The sequence below is a fragment of the Vidua macroura genome, chromosome 10, assembly GCF_024509145.1.
Source record: "Vidua macroura isolate BioBank_ID:100142 chromosome 10, ASM2450914v1, whole genome shotgun sequence".
NCBI lineage: Eukaryota > Metazoa > Chordata > Aves > Passeriformes > Viduidae > Vidua > Vidua macroura.
Genome location: NC_071580.1, coordinates 10,356,323 through 10,379,690, shown reverse-complemented (window position 1 = coordinate 10,379,690; position 23,368 = coordinate 10,356,323). Strand labels below are relative to the sequence as shown.

The 23,368-nt window shown below is 46.7% G+C and overlaps 1 protein-coding gene across 5 annotated transcripts in view; it reads right to left on the bottom strand.

Moving 5' to 3' along the window:
* LPP (LIM domain containing preferred translocation partner in lipoma) overlaps window positions 1–23,368 on the bottom strand; it is a 322,361-nt gene that overhangs the window by 288,400 nt on the left and 10,593 nt on the right. For 3 of the 5 annotated variants that reach the window (XM_053985937.1, XM_053985943.1, XM_053985941.1), the window contains exons 1-2: window positions 10,943–10,974; window positions 10,328–10,433 (exon numbers count right to left, since the gene is read on the bottom strand). The gene's annotated coding sequence lies outside the window, so the exon portion shown is untranslated. Of the gene's footprint in view, window positions 1–10,327; window positions 10,434–10,942; window positions 10,975–23,368 lie in introns of those variants that run through there. The other 2 variants (XM_053985940.1, XM_053985939.1) reach the window with 1 other exon arrangement.

Here is a 23,368-nt window from a genome sequence, read left to right as displayed (position 1 = left end):
TCCAGGAATCTCATTTATCTGGAGTTTGATCTCCAGCAATTACCTGTGCTAACCCTTCCACAGACCTCAAGTGCACATTTGTCTGCCTTGCTTTGCAGAATCTTTAGGACAAGGATTGTCATCTCCCCCACTTGTAAAGCACAGGACGCATTTACTGGGCTAGTAAGTGATAAATAAGCCACCTCAGCATTTCAGGGTAGCTCAGGGTGGGTTCCCTTGGTGTTTGCCTTCCCTCCACTGCAAACTAATCTACCTGTAGGACTTTTTCTTCCTTATCTCTGTTGCAAGGTTATCACTTGAATTTATCTGCATTTTTCAAAAAAAGTTGAGAGAGGGAGGGTCGGGAAACAAAGAGCCTTTACCAGCCCAATTCAACCTCAGCTCAAACCCTGAGATGTAAAGGAGCTTGTGGGAGCACCACGGGGAGAGACCACAGCCAGAAGTAACTCGCTGGGATTATTTCAAACCCCACATCTCACTTCTATTCAGTCTTCAGTAGGTTTTTGGACAAGCAGACACACCTGGCTGTTTGCTCAGGGAAAAATTATCAAATCTACATCCAATTCCACCAGCTGAATGCGTGTCTGCCTTTGGAAGGAAGCTGGAAAAGAAACAAGTAGACTGTTGAAATGGAAAACCAGGGTAAGGAAATAGAAATTACAAACAAAAGATTACCCACAACACACAGGGTGCCCAGAAGTGACTAAGAGGTAGCCCAGGCTTCAGTGAATAAAAACATCAAAACAGGGAAAACAAAACCCTCCACCCATTTCAGAGCCCATGCATGGAACTGGGCTGGCAACCACATGGTTGAGGATGAGGGATTTGCATAACAGGTGGAGCACTTCTCAGGAATCAAGGTGATAAAATGCTCATTCAATTAAAATAAGAGGGCAAAAGTAGTCGCTAGACAGCTCACTGAGTCGAGATAAAGAACCAGCTTTTAGCATCATGAGAACCTAGGCTGTCTGGGGTTTCTGCTCTCTGGCTCCCTGCACTCCTCCACCACATGGATCTCACTCCGTCTCCCTGCACACACCAGCTCCTCATCTACATGAGGACATTGCTCCAGTCACTGCAGCACACCCATCCCCAGTGCCCTCCCAGCCTTCAGAAATACTTCACTGGGAACATGCTCAAAAGCCACATCCTTCTCTATCCCTACAGCCCTAACAGCCTCTGCAAGGTTATCTGATGCAGCTTTCTGACCCTCACGCATCTTGGAGGAGAATTAGCTGATAACTAACAAAGCACTGCAGGAACCGCATGTGTCAGGAAGCCCATGTGATAACAGCAGTGTGCCGTGAGAAACCTCATCCAGATCCACGGGAAAAATTACAATTTTTGTTACTGGCTTCATCTGAACTCACCAGCTACCCTCAAGACTACACAGCAAACAGGAATGCCTCCAAGTAAATGACAGCGGGGCCATTCAAATCCCCTGTGATTAGACATGGTCACCAAATCAGCAACAAGCAAGAGACAATGAAACTTAAGAACAACAGTCAAACAATCACCTAGAAAATAACAGGAGACCATGTAAAATCACCGAGCCAACAAGCACCCCTTCCTTCACACAGAATGCACATAGCAGCATTTCACCCAATAGGGGTGGAAGAGCTGGTGCTTAATGCCGACCCTGGAAACTTGCCCAGAAGTTTTTAGACCACTCAGCACCCTGTGCATAAAAGGGCAGCAGTGGTGACACTCCTGGTGAACTCCTGCTGGCCAAACTGTCTGGCAGGTATAGCTAAAAAAGCTGGGTTTGGAAAATACTGCCTTTTTATAGCTTATCTCAGTGCAGACAGCTGCCTCACACCTCTAGAAATAGCAGGATTTAACAGCCATGTTTGCAGGGACAGATTTTAAAGGTTCCATCTTCTAAGAAACAACCTACACATTCAGAAACAGGAGGCCAGATTTGTTTTGATACTGGAACCCCCTTCCATATGCTAAGCATACCCACGGATTTGCAAAAACCCTGCTCTGAAAATGGGATGTTCATTCAGCAACAGGCGACAAGTAACTTGCGTTTTCCTTCCTATGGAGTCTGTTCCCAGCACAACCAGCAGCGAAGTAGCAACATGATTAGGCTGATATTGCCTTTTGCTGAAAATAGTTGGCATTTTAGAAGTAAAATAGTGGTGGATGAGAGCATTAAACACTGGAAAAACAAGACTAATAACTTAAATACAAATACCCCACAGGCAAAGCCAATCAGCACCTCTCTGTTGTTCTTCTTAAGGTGGAGCAAGTCAGGATCAGATCCCAAAGCATTGTTTTGATTTGTCTGAGGTGATAAGGACTGAGCCAAGAGACTGACTCCTGAGAGTCAGTCCCATAGCTGCAAACCCCAACCCCAGGAGTCTGGAGGAACTTCTTCAGCCTTCTCAACTCTATCATGCTGGTGGATGAAATAGGGATAATATTATTTTCCTACCTTTTATAAATAACAAGCTTTTTTAAATAAAAAGTATCAAATTCCCATGTATTTAACACTGGAAGTGCTGATGTTAAGGATGTAAATGGCTCTGAATCTAACAGGGCCTTGCAGTATTTCCATAGTACCACCTTTTACTAGCAATAGTTGGACAGTTGACTACAGCGTCTTCCTCATCAATAAATTTTTCATCTTTTTTTTTTTCTAACTGAAGGAAGGGGTACTAAAGACAACAACCTGCTGTGAAATGACCAAAATTCCTATGTAAACAACTCATTAGCAGTATTCAAATGCAATTTAAATTACTAGTTGTTAAAGTGCTCCTCAATTTCATGGTAAGTTTCCAAGCAAAATTACATGCTATGTACTATTTAATTGATTGTTTTCTACTTCTTACCATCCATTTATTCCCTCCTCCTGTCCTTTTCTTAATTTCAAGGGATGTTAATGACTTTTCAGGGAAGAAAGGGGAACAGCAAATGGAGTTGAAGAGGGATTTACTTGAAGAACAAGGATGTAGGAGGGAAGTGGCTGCCAAAAACAGGCAGCTTCACCAGAACTTGTCCCTCTGATATTTTTGCTGTAGGGGTGTGAGACAGCACAGCACAAGCATTCTTTTCCTCTCTACCACAGGCACCCAGGCTTCTGAAATCTGATATTTCTTTAAAATATTGTCCTCCCCCACCAGGACAAGCAGTAGGCACAGTTAACTATTTGAGGACATCAGTAAAGCAACAGGAACAACTCCTTTCCTCCTCCTGGGCACGTTAGTCCTTGAACCAACACACTCACTGGAAGCAAACAAGTTGTTCTCACTTGGAGATCTCATCCCAAATGCAAATACCTAACTCACAGGAGCAAAGTCCCCCCCAAAGCTGACTGAAAAATTAAGCTGTGAGTGAGACCTCCTGCTGTGTGACCAGCTGGTACAGGAGAACGCGTATGATAAAGCTAATAACAACAGACATTTCTTAAAAGCCTGAACTCCACTCAGATCCCAGGAAAGAGCAGCTGTACAATTAGGTGAGGTACCATCTGGAAATTTCTAATGTAATGATATGAGTTGAGATCATGTCACACACTAGCAACACAGATCAACTTTATGAAATACTCAGTGCCTCTTGGTTTACCTTTAAACAACTGATGCAGAAATATTTTGTGCTCAGAAAAGTATGACTTTATTGGAGTAAGAGAGATGGGTTTAACAGCATCACTCTGCCCGAGGCCACAAAGCACCCACCTGTCTGCAGGAGCTGAGCACAAACCATCACATGAAATACAGAGATTTGCACTTTTCCCTAATCTGCTACACAGTGCCCTAACTTCTGTGCCTGTACACCACAATAACATTACTTTCCTCAGCATTCAGGCACAATTTAGTACTTAAGGGATCCAAAACCTTTGCCTAAAGAAACGCAAAGATGTGCAGAGGTTTGCAACTTTCACCCCTTCCATGCTCACATGTGCCAGTCCCATGCTATCTGGGGCAGCTTCTCTTACCGGCCGTGGGGCACATACACCCAGCCCTCACTCAGTGCATACTGAGCTCTCTCCAAGCACTCAAATCACAGTGCTGGTGTAACCCCTTTGCCAACTATGCAGTGCCAACCCTGGACTGATCAGGGCAACAGCCAGGATGAAGGATGGGCTGGGAACCCAAACCTCCCTACAGGGGAACTGAACAAGTCCTTTGCGTTTAACACATCATTAAAAGAGACTGAGAGAAGCTTAAGAAAGGCAGGCTTGGAGCTCCCTGAACGCTCTTGAGGGCCAGTGCCATGGAAGGCTTCTCAGGCTGGAGGCTGATTTACTAGGTGCCAGGCTAGAGGAGGGAAAAAAAAATCTTTAGACAGTTGTATTAGTTTACAGGTCAGCCCGTAATGGCTCTGTTCCTGGAGCAGGAGAAAATCCTTTGTGCATCCTGGATAGTATCAGTGGTCACTGAATCTGCTCAGGTCCTGGAGAAACACCAGATGGAGAGCCCTGGCAGCCTGCAGTCCCAGCCATGGGCATCGCCTCGTCCTCCAGAGCTCCCCCAGCTCTGCCAGCAGCCACCAGGAAAGGGGGGCACAGGTAGCACATGGGGAGCTCATCCTGCACAGTCTGTCCAGTTCCCAAGTCACGTTCTCGCAGGGGGGAGATGTTGCACAGAGAAGGATCAGCACGTGAACATTAAGAGTCACAAAGCACTTTCCCAGACGTGCCAGACAAGCCCTGCCCGGAGCACTGGGTTACAGCACCCAGGCATTGCTCATCCTTGTCTTCCAACAAACAGCACGTCCTGGTGAGCAGGAAAGGGAAGAGGGGAACAGAACATCATCATTTCCAGTCCCACTGTGCTGTTCCCAAAACTCCAAGCTCAGCCACAGGCAGCTGGCGAAGCCTGGATGTGCCACATCCACGTGCCACCAGAAGCATGGCCACTGCACAGGGGCATGTGTGCACATGCAGAGGCAAAGCACAACACACAAGGAGCAACACAGACCATGGTCCCACTGCCACAATTCCACAGCTGGGCACTACCATGCACGACAGAGGATGAGTGTCTGCTGGGGGAGTCCTTGGGCTGAGGCTTCAGGTGCTGTGACAGCTCCATACATGTCCCCAGGGCCCTGTTTCCTAAGCCATCGCCTCTCCCCTGCCCATTCAGGCTGGGCACTCTTTAGGACAGCAGTTCTTTCCTTTGCACCAAGCTCAGCCCAGCTAGGCCCTGACCCCAAAAGCTGCAGTAATCCAATCAGCCTTTTGAAACAACAAAGAATAAATGCAGCTGAACTCTACAAACCCCCAGCATGTCTCAGCCACAGAAAAGGCTCCAGCAATCCTTCATCACTTTTTGTGGCAAAGTGTTTTCTATCACACATCCATCCTCATGCTAACTATATTTCCCTGTTCAAGACAATCCAGACAGTTTTATACCTCAAGGACCTGCTGCAAATCTACATCTCTGGAAAAACCAAGGAGTGTTAAGCCGTATTTAAAAGGGCAAATGAAAATCGACAAGAGGTTTACCTTTCCAACAAAGGTCTTAAATTTAAGATGGAGAGTATGAAGCAAGAGGTCTGAAGAAGCCTAAAAATACCAGTTAGCTGAGAAGATACAAGGATTACTAACCAGCATTAGGAACTATAAAAGGGTTTTCACCAATGCCCCTTCTAAAATAAAAGGATGAAGTGCAGTGCTTCCCTTTTGAGGTGCAGGACTGGCTGCCCCATGACCCCCAGAGCAGAGCTAAAAGCACTCTGTACATGTTACATGCTCCAAATGACAAGAGGAATGCAGGATGGTGGATCTCTGCTCCAGATTCCCCAGCATGGTTTTAGCTGCCATGAATAAAACAGGAAGCGGAGCATCTTCCAGGTTCCCCCCACACCCCTGACTGTCTGGATGAACTGCAGCTTCCTTTCAGGAAATAGAAAGGAAAGAGCAGGAGGGGGGGGAGGGGAAGGAAAAAAAAAGAAAAAAAAGAAGCAGCCAGCTACAGTATCAGACAGATTAAAAACTTAACACTAAGGAAAAATACAGAACAACAGGAAAAAAACAGACACTCAAAGTTTATCCAGTTACAGTAGCTAAACTTCAACTAAGAGAACAGAGTTAAATATTAACAACTGAGAGAAATATACCCATGTGTTCTACAGCTTTTTAACACACACTCTTGCTTAAGAGACGAAAATCATACATAAGCTGCATTTTCCTTGCTGACCACATGAATATATCCTCCTTTACTCTACAGTGCTCTGCTGCCTTGCTGCACTAAGAAGTGAAACTAAAAGGAAAAGCATGACTGAATGGGAGCCGGCTTAAATTATCTTTATACCTACTCCTGAAGAAACATTTTGCCTTTGAGACCAATCCAGCAAGCCAACTCTCCCTGCTACAGAAGGTTTCAGTGGGTCCATTGCTGTTGATCCACATGCCTGCCTCCACCAGCAATGCACACACTTTGATGCAATCCATCTGACTAAACAAAACAACAACAAAAAAAAAAAAACAAGTTGCTTGCTATAAGAGCAATGATGCACTTACCAGCATTCAGGCAAGCTCCCTTACTAACGTGCTTCCCTCTCGAGCACATCAAATTTGGAACAAGGTCCAGGAGCAAGAGAGAACTGAAAACTGACCACAACAAGCTTCCAAAACAAGAAAGGGGGGGGATAAAAAAAAAAAAACCTTACTACAGGAATTCAAATCCTGCTTCCACCAGACCCTGAGTCACCTCCCCTCCCTTGCAATAGATCAGAGCAATGGGTAAACATTTCCAAATATGGAGATCAAAACTCCAAAGGATGTAAAAAAAAAAAAAAAAAAAAAAATCACCCTTCTCTCCCTGGCTTTGGCACAGGAATGACTTGCCCCTCTGAAGCATGAGCTGAGCACATTGCCTTTGCTGACCTACACAGAGCCTGGACATGGGGGCACACAAAATCACCTTGAACTGTGCTTCGGAGGCTCCTGACATGATGGGTGACACGGCATCTCTGTCCCCTACTAGGGATGCACAGAAAGATTCAATGGGAGCAACTCCAGGAGTTGTTGCTGCTCAACCCCTGCAACAAACCTTTTTTTCATCCCTCAACTCACCAGCAGAAAACCTCCTAGAACTACTTTTTAGAGTATTCTCTGAAGGCAAATAGGCCAATTCAGGCTGTGGTTATAGCAACATCAGCTTGGCCCAGAAAAGGCAGGCTCAACCATCAGTCACACCACATCTCACACTGGCTGCTCACCTGGCATAGGGAAATCTCCCCTGACCTGGTTCATCAAGCTAGTGCTTTATAAAGAGCACGTATTTGAACTTGCATTACGGAAAAAAAAACATACCAACAAAAGACAGCACTGCAGAAAGGCACAAATGGAAGGACAAGACAAGATCCCTGCATGTACAAGGAGCCCCAGGATGGCAGCACCCATCAATCCCTGCTGGGACACACAGCACTGTATCCCCACATCAGGTGGGAATTGGGGAGCACCCAGCCTCCCCACCCCTGGAAAAGGAACTTGAGTGTCAATGCTCAAACACGCAAATCAAGTTGAAGAGGCAGTTTCCTTAGAGGGCATAACTATCCCTGCAGAGCCTGCATGCACACTGGAGCAACATCCCCATGCCAGCAGGGCCACAAGCACCAGTCCTCAGCAGCAAAGGCTGACCTGCAGACAGCAGGAGCTGACTCTGCCTGCCAGCATGGGACAGCAGCCTCCTGGAAGCTGCAGCCATGGCTCCAGGGGCAGGCAGCCTCTCAGGAATGTGCATAGCAGGACATTTTCAAGGCAAACAGGCTGCCGAGGCAAGGCGATCCAACCAGACCAGAGTGATTCCCCGGCACCACCCACAAGATGCTATTGAATTTATAGGGAAGGAATTCCAGAGCTGACTCTGCCCATGTATGGCCAAAACAAACTGTAAAAAAGCAACATTACAGTACATCTGGCTTTCACTGGTACTGAGGCACAGGCTTCAGGAGGAGACGAAATCCTGCAGTGACAGAGGCTCTGCAATTACCTCCAAGAACTGAACAGTGGTCTGGACCTGTGGCAGCAAGAGTTTAGCACCCACAGGTGACAGAAAACATTTAAACTGTTGTTTTAAAAGGTAAAAATGTTCTCTGCCTTTTAGAATACATCCACATTTAATTCACTGGTCCATCACTACCACTGTATAAAAAAAAAAAAAAAAAAAAAATCAACCTTGCCAGGCAGCACCAGCACACATTCATTACACTGATGGTCATAAAGGCAGCTTTAAAGAGGCAACAGTCCAAGTGGCACTAAGTGTTACACCAGGACAACCTCAGTGCATTGCAGGCTGGGACTAGCTCTCCATGGGTAGCTGATTAATTATTTTTCCAAAAGCCCACTAAAACCTCCCACAGAAGCTGTGTGCCCCAGCCAGCAGCAGGGTCACCCGGAGATCACTCCATGGTCAGAAATGGGAGATACTCTCAAAACTAATGTAAAAAAGTGTCAGGTTTGTGCAGGTTTTACCAACTCTGATTCAAGTTTTTCAGCAGAAAAGCGATGGGGAGCATCTGGAAGAGCAAAAACCCCATCACAGGCACACACCAGCCCTTACAGCTCTGGTGTTCCACCAAAGATGAACAGCTCAAAGTTCTCCTGAAGAGTTAAATGCCACCACCTTGCCTGCCCTGCCAGCAGAGAAATATTAGCTGTGTCAGCACAAGAGGCAGAGGGCTTACAGAATGGGAGAGGAATGTAGGCTGCAGTGGCACAAATGGTGGGGACAGGGACACAAAACCCAGGGGAGTGAGTGTTGCTCACACTGCCTTTGCCTTTGAAGAGGTGTCAGGCAGGGTACATTTTATGGCTCTTGGGGTTGAAACCTGGGACTAACACTTTTGTGACCTTAGAGGGACTCCCATTTCAGCTGTGAAGAGAGTTGTTAAGAATGGGTGGGAGCACAGGGGCCTGAGCAGATGAGGACAAGCCATTCCCCAGCTCCTGGCAGGCAGCCCAGTGCTGCTCTTCAGTGTGTGCAAGCTATACCCATAGAATTGGGAACAAGTGCACAGCTCTTCCGGGCTGCACTTGCTGATGGGAGACCCACAATATGGCTACTCCCCCAGCTTGACTTTTCCCAAGACAGCACTAGATTTCACCTCCTTTTCCTAGCTGAAATGGCTTTATACCTTTTCCCTTGCTACTGTGCTCACTTTAAACAGAGGCACCTAAACACCTGTGTTCAGCAACTCTGCTTCAGAACACCTTCCACCCCAAACAACACAGAGGGGAGAAACCAGAGGGATGGACACATCCATGTCCAACCATAGCCTAACCAGGAGCTCCTTGCTACACGGCAACACAAATCCTCCTCCTTGCCACAGTAGTAAGCTTGGGAAGTGAAACCTTGGGGGCCTGGGAATAAAATCCGACTTAATCATCCTGCACAGCAGAACAGATTGTTATAAAGCAGCCACTGGGTCAGGGGTGGCTAATTTAAATGAAAAACTACAAATTACATAAGCAGGATGACTGAGAATATTTGATTCATAAAAACATCTTGAAGGGGCAGAGAACAGAGGGACTGCTGCAGAATCACAGGGACACAGGCCACGTAATGCAGACAGCAAAGACCAGGGATGCTCAGACATACAGATGCACAACCATGCACAAAAACACCTGCTCCTCCACCATGCACAAAGGCAGATTTAGGACTTGCAAGCTGAAGTCCTGTGCAGTCAAAAGCCAGCACAAATGTTTGTGACAGTTCCACAGGCAAAGGCAAAAACCGGGTGCAGAGGAATAAATATAGAAAGAAGTCAGGCAGGCAAAGCAGGTGCTGGCTTGTAAAACCTTGGCCAGAAAGGCTCCCCAGGAGGTTGAATCTGGTAGTTTTGCAACAGCTCCACAGAAAGACAGAAGAGACAGAAAGAAAAAAGAGAACATGAATGCATATGCATTCTTTAATCGCCATATATAGTATATACAGACATTTGGTATATACACCCCCAAGCTCTCATATGCCACTGTATAGTATATACTATATATGCATTGCCATCTTTGTTTCCATGTGCCTACACTTGTACAGCCTGTGTCTGTGTGTGTATGCATTTCTGGTGTGTGCATTTGTCATTACCCCCACGTTGCCTCTCTGTGCGTGCTATGACACCACACATCTCTCCACAGAGCATGTCTAAAGCCTCAGCACCTTAGCCTGGGATGACTTCTGGACACTCACAGCTCTCACTGCTGAGCCCTTCCCCACCAAAGTTTCTGGGTGTAAGCACCACCAGGGAACCATCAGTTTGTCTTGTATTTTCCAGTGATCCCACTCTCCCTCCAAACTTTGAGAGCCAGGAACAAGGTGCCACTGTCAGAAAAGCCTGACATCCTTCTTGTCCCTTGTGCCTGTGAATTGTGCTTACATACCAGTTCTCACGCTGCACAGCCTTACTGGTGGGATGAACTCAGAGCACGGCGTTTGGAAACACGCAGGGCTCCACCAGACTCACGACTTCAGGTTTCTTTCCCAGCCCTGAAAAGAGAGAGACTTGAGTGATGCACACTAGACGGGCTTCCCAACAGCTTGTCTCCAAAGCCAGCAGTGTAACCCACACAATTTCTGGCAAATGTAGCATTTTCTTTCCCAGCTTTCTCAAGAAGAAGTGTCCATACTTCTGGACTACTTTCAGCATCTTCAAAAGCAAGACCCACTACCCTGAACTGGGTCAGTAACCAGCAATGACCAGAAATGTCAGCTGCCAGAGTCTGGCCAACAACTCACAGCTCCTCACGTCACTGCTATGAATGCCATTGCGAAAGGAAAGGGATAAGGAGATGCCAAATGAGGCATAAGAGTACAGGGTGAACCATCACCCATCTCTGGCCTTGGGCAGAGTGAGGGAGCTAGAAGGTGCCATTTAAGGCATTTTGAAGCACACAGGGTTACCATTACTGTGAGCAGAGCTACAACACCAGCCCTCCCCCTCAGCACAGCCTTTTCTCTCTGGAGCTCTGTACAATTCCCAGTGGGGACTATCTCACCCTTTCCTGAAGCTGAGAAGCAGACACCACCTTCTCTTGATGTGACCTGCTCAATGCTGTGTTTTCCTCTTCTGCAGATGATTAAGTTAGAGCAGAGGGGACAACCAGGCCACGTGCCCACCATTCTGCACGTGCCCAGATACATGTCAGGGTGCACCCTACAGAGACCAGCAGCATCTGCAGCACACACTCCTTCCTGTCCCCATCAGCCCCTGGCCAGCATCCCGTCCCAGCCACATCCTGGTCACTCTAAAGCCCTGCCTCTGCCCATGACAAGCAAAAGCTTGACAAAGCTCAGCAGAGAAAGCTTCTGCTATTTGCTGCTGTCACTATGGAAAAGCTCAGTTCAGACTTGTTTGTTGTACCTGTGCTGTTCATGATGGTGCATGTGAGCCCACAAATCTACAACAAACAAGGAGCAAAATGTGTTGGTGGCTCATGGTCCAAGCCCCTCTTCCCTGCCACACAATGAAATGGCTCCCTGCCCTTCCAGCACCCCTTATCCCCCATGCAATGCCTGAGGCTACAACAGCCAGGAGAGCGACAGGGCTTTTGCCTCTCCCTAGCAGAGGCACATGTGGTGTTGGCACAGTGGACAAGAGCACACTGGGCTTCATTCTGACCCAGCTCAGTCCCATGGTCCCTGCTCTAGCACCCAGCCCTGTTTCAACACAGGGATAGGCAGGTCTGAAAGTCCCCAGGACCATCAGAGCTCCCCTAAGGTGTTATGAGGACAAAACCAACTGGAAATTCCAATGGTCTCTCCCTCTCACTGCAGGGATGAAGATGAGTAACTGCAGAGGTTTATTGCTGATGAACTCAGCCAAAGAGCAATTTCTCTCCATTCATCAACGAGGAGACAAGAACAAGCAAATATTATGGTTGCATATGTTTACTTTTCATTTAAAATGATGTAGAGTCACATACAATTTAGGTCCTTCCCACAGGCTCCTGGCAAAATGCCCTTCAGTCGTATCTGCAAAGGCAGAAGGCAACAACACTCCCCTCTAATTCCAACACTATTTCAGTTCAACTCACAACAGCCCCTCCAGGAGCTCCAGGTAAGACAATACTTCTTGGGACCCAACCTGGGTTTACAAAAATCTTGGTTCAGGATTGTCTCTCACCAGGTTTAACTCACAAAACGTTTACAAGATCACTGATAGGATTTGGCCAGTTGAACTGCATCTTCCTAACTTTGCTTCCCACATCAGCTGTCCCTATCACCTCTGACTGGGTTCCTGCAGCAAGGTGAGCAGGACACCACATAGCCTCCTTGAGGCACCCAGCTGAAAACTTGCTGTGAAACCACCCTCTCAGCAGCAAGTGGGGCCCAGCACCCCATGGAGGCCCAGGATGGCACTCAGGCACTCCATTCTGACAGCACATCCACAGATGAGCAGGACAGGGACAGCCTGATTGGTCACAGCAACACCCACCAGAGCCAGTCTATCACACTACTCCATTAAAGACAAAATTATCAGAAGCAGTTCATTCACTCACTGGCTGACAATAGTGATGCTGTATTACTGACAGTAAGAATCAATGTTTCTCAAGAAAAAAATGAATATGAACTTCACACACAAGTACAGAAAGCAACTTTTTCTGTTTGCAGATTTAAATCTAAAACCAGTAGTTTTAGAATGCCTGAATTTAAGCATCAGTTCTATGTTATGGCTTAAGTTTTCTTAGATTGTTCAGATTTTTCAGGTATGGACAGTGGAAAAACCTCTGCAAGTTTCAAAGAGCAGAAGTCAGCACTCTCAGACAAACAGGCATCCCTAACATAACTCCACAGTGGCCTTGTAGAAATGGAAGTAACCAGACACCACAGTCCCTTTAAATAAAAAATCTACCTGTGAAAATGATTTCAGCTAATTACACTTCTCCCAGAACAGTCTGGTTTGAATGGCATCTGTTTTTCTGACTACTCAAAAGCTGCATTCACTTTTAATCTCCTTTACACTTGAAAGTGCTACCAATATTTAGAGTCTATTACTATTATTATATTTTAAATCACCATAGCTGTACTTGTTGAAGCCCAAGTGCAAACACCAGTGGAAGTGGGATAAAGCACTCTCATGCTGGGATCCTTTGTTCCATTCTTTCATGAAGCAGATGGTTCAACGTGACAGCCACAAGGAAAATTGTCATTTTAACTGTTCCAGTCACCAATTTTAAAACACAGACAAGCTCTCAGCCAGTCACCCATCAGCACGAACTGACATGGGTCCCCCCCTTTGATTGGCAGGTGCACGAACAGTTCCCCAGATGCCAACCTCATTCAATCTGACCTTTTCACTTTAAATGAAAACCACTTAAAAGCCTGCCCTGTTCTGACATACGTCTTTTTAAGTCTTTCCTATTGTGTGCCAATATATGTGTTATTTGCTGGCCAAAGTTCCCAAACTCAGAAATCTCACATTATCTCCCTCCATTGCCAGAGCCCTGACCCTCAGGCACTCTGGCCACTGCAAGCATTGAGGGAGCTGTCTGAGATCTCCACACTCTCACACATTGGAAAAAATCAGATTCCTTTCACACAAATCTCAATTTGGAGTCCAACTCTGACTTAAAATTCAGCTTACATGCATTGGTAGCTTTACACCTGAACACAGCCAAACACAGACAGGTACTCATCTTTCTATGCTGGGACAGTGACACATGCAGGGTCTGGCCCTAACAGTTTTCTCTGTTAGCATCTGTGCTTCTCAGGTTTCATGGATTAAAATTAAACTGCTTGATTCAACAGTACACTGCTGAAGTTATCTAATAAAAGGATCACACAAGACAACAAAAGCTGGGGACACGTTTCCCCCGCTCAGCTGCCAGCACGGTACCTGCTCAGGGAGTCAACAACACAAACAGCCTGGCTGCTGCCTTTTGGGGTGTCAGATCCTGTGCTGGTGAAAAGCAGTGACTCTGTGAATGGTTTCAGTCTGCAAGGAAGCACACACACCTCCTAGATAGCACTTGGGACAGAGCTGCTTCCAATCCCACTACAACCCCATGTGTCAAAATTAGCTATAATGGGGCTTATCACTTCCGAGCTCCTGGTCCAGCCCTTGTCCTGGAGGAAAGCTGATCCTGACCACAGCCCAGAACGTCAGCTTGGGTGGGGAAAAAGAGCTCCCATAAGAGAGCAAACTCCCTGGAAGCCCCTATGTGCTGCAGGGTGCAGAGCCAGGTGCTAAAAGCATTGCCCCAGGGTCCTCCAGTAGTGCACAGCAGGCTTTGGGACCAGGATACATATTTTTGTCTTTGCTGTCCCACTTGATTTTCAGGTTTGTCCCAGTGTTCATTAAACGTGACTAAAACAAGAGGGGGAAAATAAGTTAGGAGAACAGGGGGAAAAGAGAACACTTCAGCACAGAAGGGATGACATCCAGCTGCCCCAGAGATTGCTGTATTATAGGAAATGAAAAGATCATTCAGAGCAGAAGAGCTCTAAACAGCAACTAAGGAAGCTGTGAGAAAGCCCTACCTACGGCATTCCAGCAGCCAGGAGCCACCCTGAGCTGCAGCCACTGGGTCACGATGGTCAGGAACCAACCCAAAAGCAGGACCAGCCTTGCTGCAGTACCGTTATTTTAAATGCCCAAGGACAGCTAGAAGAAAAGAGTGGCTAAGGAACGAGAGGAATCAGCATGTTTGTGCCAAAAAACCTGCAGGTCCCATGCTGGAGCAGCCTTTCAGCAGCTCCTGTCTCTGACAGCAGCACTGCCTGTGATTTACATGTCTGTAACTGACACCAGGATTGGATCCCTTATTTTCAAGCACAGATTACTGACCTCACACTGCTCACATTCCCTCAGTCTTCTGGAAGATTTTCAAAACAGCCTCAGTGAGTTTTATTTTCATTTTTCTTTTCCACCCACTGTTTGCTGTCTGCATTTCACTAAGCCTGGTCAGAGACATGCTGAGCAAGAGGGGGGACTTTCACTTTCTCACTCGAATGCACCCCAGCTTCTTAATCAAAGAAGGACGATTGATCATGCAGTATCAGAGCACCACGGACCCTGGGTTTCAAACAATGGAAAAAGTTTTTCAACCCAAAACATAAAAGATGCCATTCCCTCACTCCCCAAGAAATGGCCATCTTCCCCAGGCAGCACCAGCAGAACAGTGCCCTAATATACCTCTTGTGTTTAAGGTGCTCGGTCAAGAAAAACACACTGACAGTGCCCAGGAGCACAGGGAGCAGAGCAGTGCTGTGCCCCAAGGCAGGAGCCCAGCCCAGCGTCTCCTGCAGCCCACTTTTAAGCTGAAATCTCCTAGGGCAGAGGTGGCACATGTTTGCTGTGCCCAATCTAAGGGGTTTATTGTAACATTTTATAACAAAGCATAATGTTCCTTTTACCATTTTAGTTTTACATGGCCAAAATGTGAAGGCAGAGAACACCTTCTCCCAGGCTTGCTCAGGTGCCACCACAATGAAACCCTTGACAGCATGGTAGGCTCTCTTATCGTGGTCCTTCAAGCCATTTAAAAGAAACTTTTAAAACTTGGACCCTTCATGACCAGACAGTCTTCCTGTCCAAAGCTCACATTTTTGGTCAGATAATTTGAAAATAGCAACAAATAGCTGGCAGACAACTGGATTCCACACTCCCGTGCCCACGCGGTCAGACTCGGTATTTTTGAAAACATTATAATCCATGGAGATGTTTAAAAAAGCACAATCGACCAGGATCAGTAAATCTCTCTGGTTTAGAAATGTTTGCCCCTCCAAGCATTAACAATTTCTTTTGCCTTTATACCTTAATAGCAAAGATATTTAAGTCCAGGACTGGCCTGTCCCCACTTCAGACTTAAATACCTCCAGGTGGGATGAGCATGTATTAAAAAAAACAACAAAAAAAAAATCAAAACTTTCTCAGTGTTGCTGCCCCCCTTTCCAAACAGCAGAAGCACTGGGAGAGGCCAAAGAAGCTGGAGAGAAGCTGGGAGAGGCCAAAGAAGCTTATTCCTTCAAGAAAAAAAGGAAAAAGCTTGGATGGGGCAGAGAGACCCTGGTAAACATGGACATGTGGCAATCACCCAGCAGCAAGTGGAGAAGCCTCACCACTGACTGCACCTCATAAAAACATTTCTGTTTTCAACAAATATTTTTACCATCACAAACAGAATAATAGGAAAAAAAACAAGGTGCTTTTTTTTTTTCCTTACAAGAAATGAGTTGCAAGTTGACATTTCCCTCAGAAAGCTCCAATTTGAGAAAGGACCCATTTATTCCAAATATAGATAAAATTTCTGGAGCAATTCTGAGAAGCCGTAATACCTGCTCTTATTACATCTGAAAAGTACAAGGGCCAGAGATACCTGTGGATGCATCTGCCTTCTGAACAAGAGAGTACCATTACTTCCATCACAGGTAGGGACTGAGACATGCAGAAGATACATTAAAAGGTTAGTTGGTTAGTAAAGGGTTGGTTCACTTCCTAAATTACCCTGACTTCAGCTGGAAGCCAGACTCCCGACTGAATTTGGCCCTTATGGCAAAGGAATAAAAAAAGAAACAAATAGTAGGGGCAGCACTTGAGGCTCTGCTTTATGCTTTTCCTCCATGTGATGGAGAAACTGGGCTCCTCCCAGAGAGTCCCCACTCCAGGGTAGGGATGGCAAAGGTGCTGCCCTTTACTTTGCTGTGGGTGACAACCTTCTGTGACCATCACACAGAGCCCTGGACCTTCACTGCAGACAAAACTGCTGCCCCTCTCCTTCCCCAAAGGACATCTGAACATCACCACCACCAGCCCTGCAGTGTGCAAACCCCAGCCTGACACTAATAACCAGAAAAAATGAGAATGAGAGGGTCTCCTGCACTCACAGCAGCACAACAAGGGGAAGGAAAAACAGTCCCAATGCCCCAGCTCAGCAGAACCATGCACATGCTGTCCCACAGCACAGCTGCCAAACACCCATCTACCCAGCACAGCGACCTGGTGATCTGCCTGCAGGATGACACGCAGCTCCACGCACTTCCCCTACATGCCAGGGAAGGACTTGCTCCCTCAAAAGGTGACAGAGGTGGGGACAGCACACAGTTGCCTGGCACCAAGCCCTATACATGTTCCCATCCTGCAAGCTGGGACTTGGGCACAAGAAAAGGGAAGGTGGCAGAGCTTGGATACCCCTTCATGACCTTGTGCAAGAGAACCAGCACACACAGACTTCCATGAGAATTCTGTCCCACCAAAGGGGCTTAATTGTCTGTAAAAGGAGACTGTGATTTATCATTAAACTTTCCAGCACAGTAAGGGCAAGTATTATTACTTCTTTTATTATTTATCTATTATTTAAATTAGATGATAAAAAGGACTTAGACCTTCCATTACATTGTACCTTGACCTGGAGAAGTAAATACACTGGACTTTCACTGCATTTCCTTTATTATTTGCCTAGAGCACCAACAATTACTATTACCTTGAACCTATATGATTTGGTTCACTTTGTCTGCATTCCCATTTCTCAGTGAAAAGAAGGAGGCTTATGGTTTGCAAAGTGGCAAAGTTAGCAATTGTACATCTCCCAGCAGCCTCACTGGAACTCACTGGGGCACACAAGGAGAGATCACACTTCTTCCCATGTACCTGATGGTTTCTCAACACAAAGTTTTCTTGGCTACTAATTTTCTGTGTTCTTCCAAGAGTTTGCCACATGATATCCTCCAACCTGCTACACCTGAGCGCTGTATTCCAGAAGAGTTCAGATCTACTCATTCGAAACATTCACTACAGAGTGTGATCGCAGCATCACACCAAAGGTACAAACCACTCGAGACCAGGAAAGGGCTCTTCAACCTTCTTCTGTCTCGCTGTGTGATTCACAGGAGCACCTAACAGCATAACACAACCCTCACACCTGTCTTCACCTACTCCTACCCTACCATACTAAGCTTGTCAGCAGGAATTTTGTCAGCAGCATTTGAAGCCAGCATTTGTTACTGAGCCAAGTGTTTTTATTTTTTACTTGGTGATAGGGAAAAACAGAAGGGAACTGCATAAGCTTTTGGAGGCAAAGATCTCTCCAGGACTTGCCAGACAGTACTTTCAAGGACTGAATTGGCACAGCATCTAAGAAGTTGGCATCCAATGTGCAAGCAAGACCAGCTCCACGACAGCCATCAGCCAGGCTCAAGGAGCATTAGCGACTGCAGTCAGGAAAACAGAAGGCAGAGGAGGAGACAGAAAGACAGACTAATACTGCTCCTCTCACAAGAGGTACAGACATATGCCTGGTCACCACCCAAGAAGGAAACACAGAATAAAATGAGGGGGGACCTTCGTGATCAACTGCAACATCGTAGGTAGACATCAGTGGCCAAGCACAAGTCAAGACTGACCACACAGCAGTGTGTGAGATCCCACACTTGGCCTTCAGCCTAGGAACAGGAGACATGTGTGGGAGCAGTGTGGGAAGAGCTGGCAAGCAAAGACTATGTCCTATCTGGGCTGTGAATCTGCACGGTACACACAGGGGCTCACAGCAGCCTTGTAAAAGCCATTTGCCCATAGCTACCATATATATAGTTCCAACCCCCAGAAACACAGCTGACCTGATCACCAGGTCTTTATCAGCATTCAGAGAGACCACAGAAGGTCAAGAGAGCCATCACCCAGGAACAGAGGACAAGTACAGCAAGCTCAAAGGGAACTTGACAGGCCAAAAATGACTGCAGTCACAGAGGACCGGGGAGAAGTTGCTCACGTCACCCTCTTTTTCTGAGGCGTTCAGAGGCAACAAAGCCTCTGACCTTTGATTAAACCACGCTACTCTCACAAGAGGGGGTGGCTTAGGGGCTCAGGAACTCAATAAGAAACTATTTATCTCAAGGTCATGGGTTCATACCCTCTTCAAGTTCTTTTTTCTTAGTCAATTAAAACAGGAGACTTGATCTGCATTAAAAAACCCGTTGCTAAGGGCACAGCCAGATACTGCCTCATCAAACAGGCAGATTAAGAAAGTAACAGCCCCTTTGCTGCTCCCTGTGCATGCCACAGCAGAGCACAGCAATTTTGGAAATGCTCCCTGTATAAAGTCAATACAAGTCACTTTTGTACCCAGGGTTGAAAAGCAAAAGAGGGCATTGCAGATGAGAGGGCACAGCTGCCATCATCAGCCTCTACAACAGGTCAAACACATCCATTTCCAGAGCATTACAAATGGAGCTGACCCTGTCCCAGCCCCTGAACTTGGTCCTGAGAGATTCCTGCCCACCCCGGTACCATTCCTTTGAGAGGATGGATGTTCAGCCAGTGACTGCTGCCCAGCCAGCCATTCCTTCTACCCCAGCTGGTGCTCAGAGGCCCAAACCCCACCACTATGTAATGGTGAGGAGAAACAGAAGGCTGGAGACGTGCTTCTGCTTTTCACACACAGAGCAAACAGCAGTTGCAGAACTCAAGGCCCTGCTTCCAGGGAGCTCAGCCACTTTGGACTGGACATCTTTCAGCCCTCAACCCAGCAGTGCCATCAGCCAACCCTTCCCATTTGCACGGAAGGAGCACAAACACTTGCGTGGACACTCAGAACCAGATGAAAAAGGAGAAGATCCTCTGATCCCCTCCTGCTGCAGGTACAGTCCTGTCAAGGCAAAAGCTTGACAGAAGCAGAGACTAGGCAAACAGAAGGGAAAGGGGACATCTTTCACTGGAACAGCAGGCCCAACTCAACACATGAATCAAAGTTAATGTGTATCTGAAACCAATTACTTGCATAGATAGAAACTAAACTATCTAGGAACTGGGGTTCCTGGTAGTGAGCACACACATTCAAAACCTTTTTGTACTTCTTGCTGGTTTTTAGCCCATAAAAAGCCAAGATAAAAACACACTCTGGCACACAGGATACATGCACTCACTTTTATCGCCTTTAACAGCTTCCGACCAAGAAAACACATCCTTGAACCCAAATATAATTATTAGCTGCATAACATTTTTAACAATCCTGTGCTTCTTCTATATTTATCCTTTGGTCCAACAGCAGATAAAAGATTCAAGCACAAATTCCCTGTGCACCAGGACAGAGCTGCTGACCCTGATGGGGCCCTCCCATGCATCAGGGCCAGTGCAAAGTAACACAGCACACAAGCAAGGGGTTTGGAAACAAATAGGAAGTCAGCATAGTTTTGCTCTGTTCACCAAAGATGGTAATTATTTTGGCAAAAAACTACGTACCCTTTTGGCTTTTAATGAGCAGCAAACCAAGTCCACTTGTCTCCTATGAACAAGAAACTATTAGGGGTTACGGATCCCAAACCAAGGTAAACAAATCTATACCAGTCCTTCACCCCCAGAATAACTTCAGATTGTCAAGCACAGTTACCAGGGGAATGAATAGCTTCTCCTGCAAGCTATTCACTCAATTAAACTAATGCAGACAAAAAGGCTGGGCAGCAGCCGCTGGCAGCACAGGCTAGAGTCAGATGCACACAACTCAGTGCAGCAAAGTGACTGCAGCACGTTCAGAGAAATGAGGGACAGGACAAGCAGCCCACAGCCCCTGTCATCACAGAAGACACCCAAGACTTGTCCTTGAGCTGCTGAATGGCAAAAACTGGTGGGGTCTGTGCCCTGAGGAGACTCCAGGAAGTTTTAACTACATGCAGGTATTCAGAGCCATCGTTTATATTTCATGGAGACTGATGAAGAACTGAGTGGGGAAACACCTAAGGAAAGTTCTTGATTTATTAGTAACCAGAACTATCCTACCGCTGCCCCAAGCACTTCACTTAGCAGCCTTATAATTACAATTCTGCCTATGCTAAAATCAGGACAGCCACCCAGCCAAAGAAGAAATAGAGGGCAGGAGAAATGAATATGATCCTCAGTCCTTCTTGAAGACTTCTTGAAACACAAACTGGAGAGTCCAGAGACAACTCCAGAATAAACTGCCACTTTCTTGTTCTCAAAGGTGTTAAAGCTTGCAACTAAATGCTGACAGCTGGGGAAAGAGAAGAACTCAAGTAAAGGATACAGTCCAACCAGGACTTCACACACATCCCCTACGGAGGTCGACAGATCAGCACATGGACAAAGGCAGGCAGCAAACAAAATCCACAGATCTCTCCTTTCAACTAGACTTTAACAAAGTGGGAGTGTATAAACATATTGCTAAATCCCATTCTCCCTCACAAACTAAAGGAAGTTGTGTCTTTGATGTCAATGGAAGCCCAGCCCTCACACGCTGTGGCAGAGCAGCCTGAGGCAATGGCAGCAGGTGCCCTGCTGAGCTGAGCCCACACAGCCACCAACACACACAGCTCCAATGGGATCTTCTAGCAGGTGTTACTGCAATCCTGGGCATCTCTCTAGCAAAGTGCAATGATATTTAACTTCCTTATGGGCTCTGGAAGCTGTCAAACATCTGTTGAGATTAGCTGGTTCATGTTTGAGAAGTGCACACAAACGCTAGCGTAACGAAGGGGCTGGCCTATTTATGGATGGGAATGCTGGACCAAAACCCAAACCCACATGCTGTATTTGCACATACAGCTGTATCTCCCCTGACACATTTCACTGTTTTAGGATGGAGGCACGAGGTGTCCCCTAGAGCTTACAGCCTACTTCTGGTCGCTGGTAACTTCGGTGAGTCATACTGCTCCCCTCCTCCACTTCACCCCATCCAAATGCACAACTGACTTTTGCTAACAGGCTGGGCCAGCACAGCTCTACCAGGAGCCCCCAGATGGGGGTTGCCCTTTTGCAGGGGAAAAAAATCACCTTCCGCCAAGCTCCATCCCACGCTCTGGGGTGCTGCAGATCACACTCACAGCCCACAGACCTCCAGCAGGCTCCCAAACACCCAGCTGCAGCTGATCAGCCACCCAAATTCCTCGTGGCAAGGGACTTTACAAGTTTCGTGTTTCTCTTGGGTGTCCCTCCCTCACACAGAGGCCTTCTGTGAGTAAGGGCTGAGGAATGAGACAGCAAGTATGCACAGCTCACAAACTGCAGCAATAAACAGCCATGAGGGAGATGAACTCCCCAGGAAGGATGGTAAGAGCCCAAGTGGGTTCCAGATTGAACCATGCACATTTGTTATGGGGACAAAAGTGGCAATGGTTTGCAGTGGCAGAGTCACAGCAGCAGAATGTTCCCATGACCCAGAATTGCTTTGCACAAAGTTGCAAATCCTACATGTACAGCTCTGCTCTGTCAGAAGCTACTGTTTCCCTTTCCTCCACACATTTTAATACTTATCAGGTCTTTATCTTAGTCACATTCTGCTGACAAGCAGTTTTTACATCTTTTTGATCTTTGCTCATGATCAGTAACTATGTCTGCAAGTCAATCATTCTGCTCTTCTCTCATCACTCTTCATCTCCCAGGGCAGGACCTCCTCAGACCCAGACGTCACTTCATGGGTGCAGCTTGTGCTCTGAGCTTGGCTTCACAAGAATTTGATGTACACTGTTTGCCAGACTCACAACTCTCTTCAGGTAGCAAAACAAGTGCCAGGCGCAACCCTAGATACTACTGGTCAAATTTGGAGATATGGCCAGCACAAGAAAATATTGGCTATGGGATATGGACACAAAAAACAAAGGACAAAAGGAGCCCACAAGTATACCAATACCCAGAATTACTCGTGTCTTTCATTAGATGGATAGGTCTTGTCTCTCTGGAGATCAAAAGCATCTGGAATCACTTTCATTCTACTTCAGGCAGAATTTGCACAACTAAAACACACAAAATACGTTCCCATTCTAGCAGGTGTCTCTACCAAGGGAGTTGAAACTAAGTAAAATGAGCCAGTGACTTTCTGATAATACAGCTATCTTTGCACATCCAGCTCCACCCATGAAAGTGAGCACACCCTTAATCAGGCATGAATCAAATCACCTGAGACACAAGAAATTTATCAAGAGTTCTTGCAAAAACCCATCAGAGGTTGCTTGTGCCTCACTGCACTTCAAGGGACAGGGAACAGCCAACACAGGCAGACAGCTGCCCTGGAGCCAACAAAGCTGGAGCAGACCACTTTCACTTGGACTTCCGGCACTTACAGCATAACCCAAGACCTAACACACCACCTCAGGTGTGCAAATGAATACAGATGCCTATGGCATCCAGGGAAGCAGGGTGATGTGGATCTGAGTACAAGAGCTTAGAGTGGCCTGACGTCAGACAGGGTGGGGACAAGCAGCACAGATGATCACTGCAACACACTGGAGCAATCCTCTCTATCCTATCCCAGGGCAGAGCACAGAAAAGCAATACACCCAGCAGTGCAAAGGTGAGGTGATATCAAGCCACCTGCCCTGCATCCTCAGAGAAATTTGATACCCAGCTGCAGGAACAGTGCCCAAAACACACTGCCTGTAGGCTGTATGTGCGATGAGGGCATGGAGTAACTAACTTCATCCAGAATGACTTAAAAATGAACACACCCTGCAGGGATCCTCGTGCGTAGTAAGGCAAC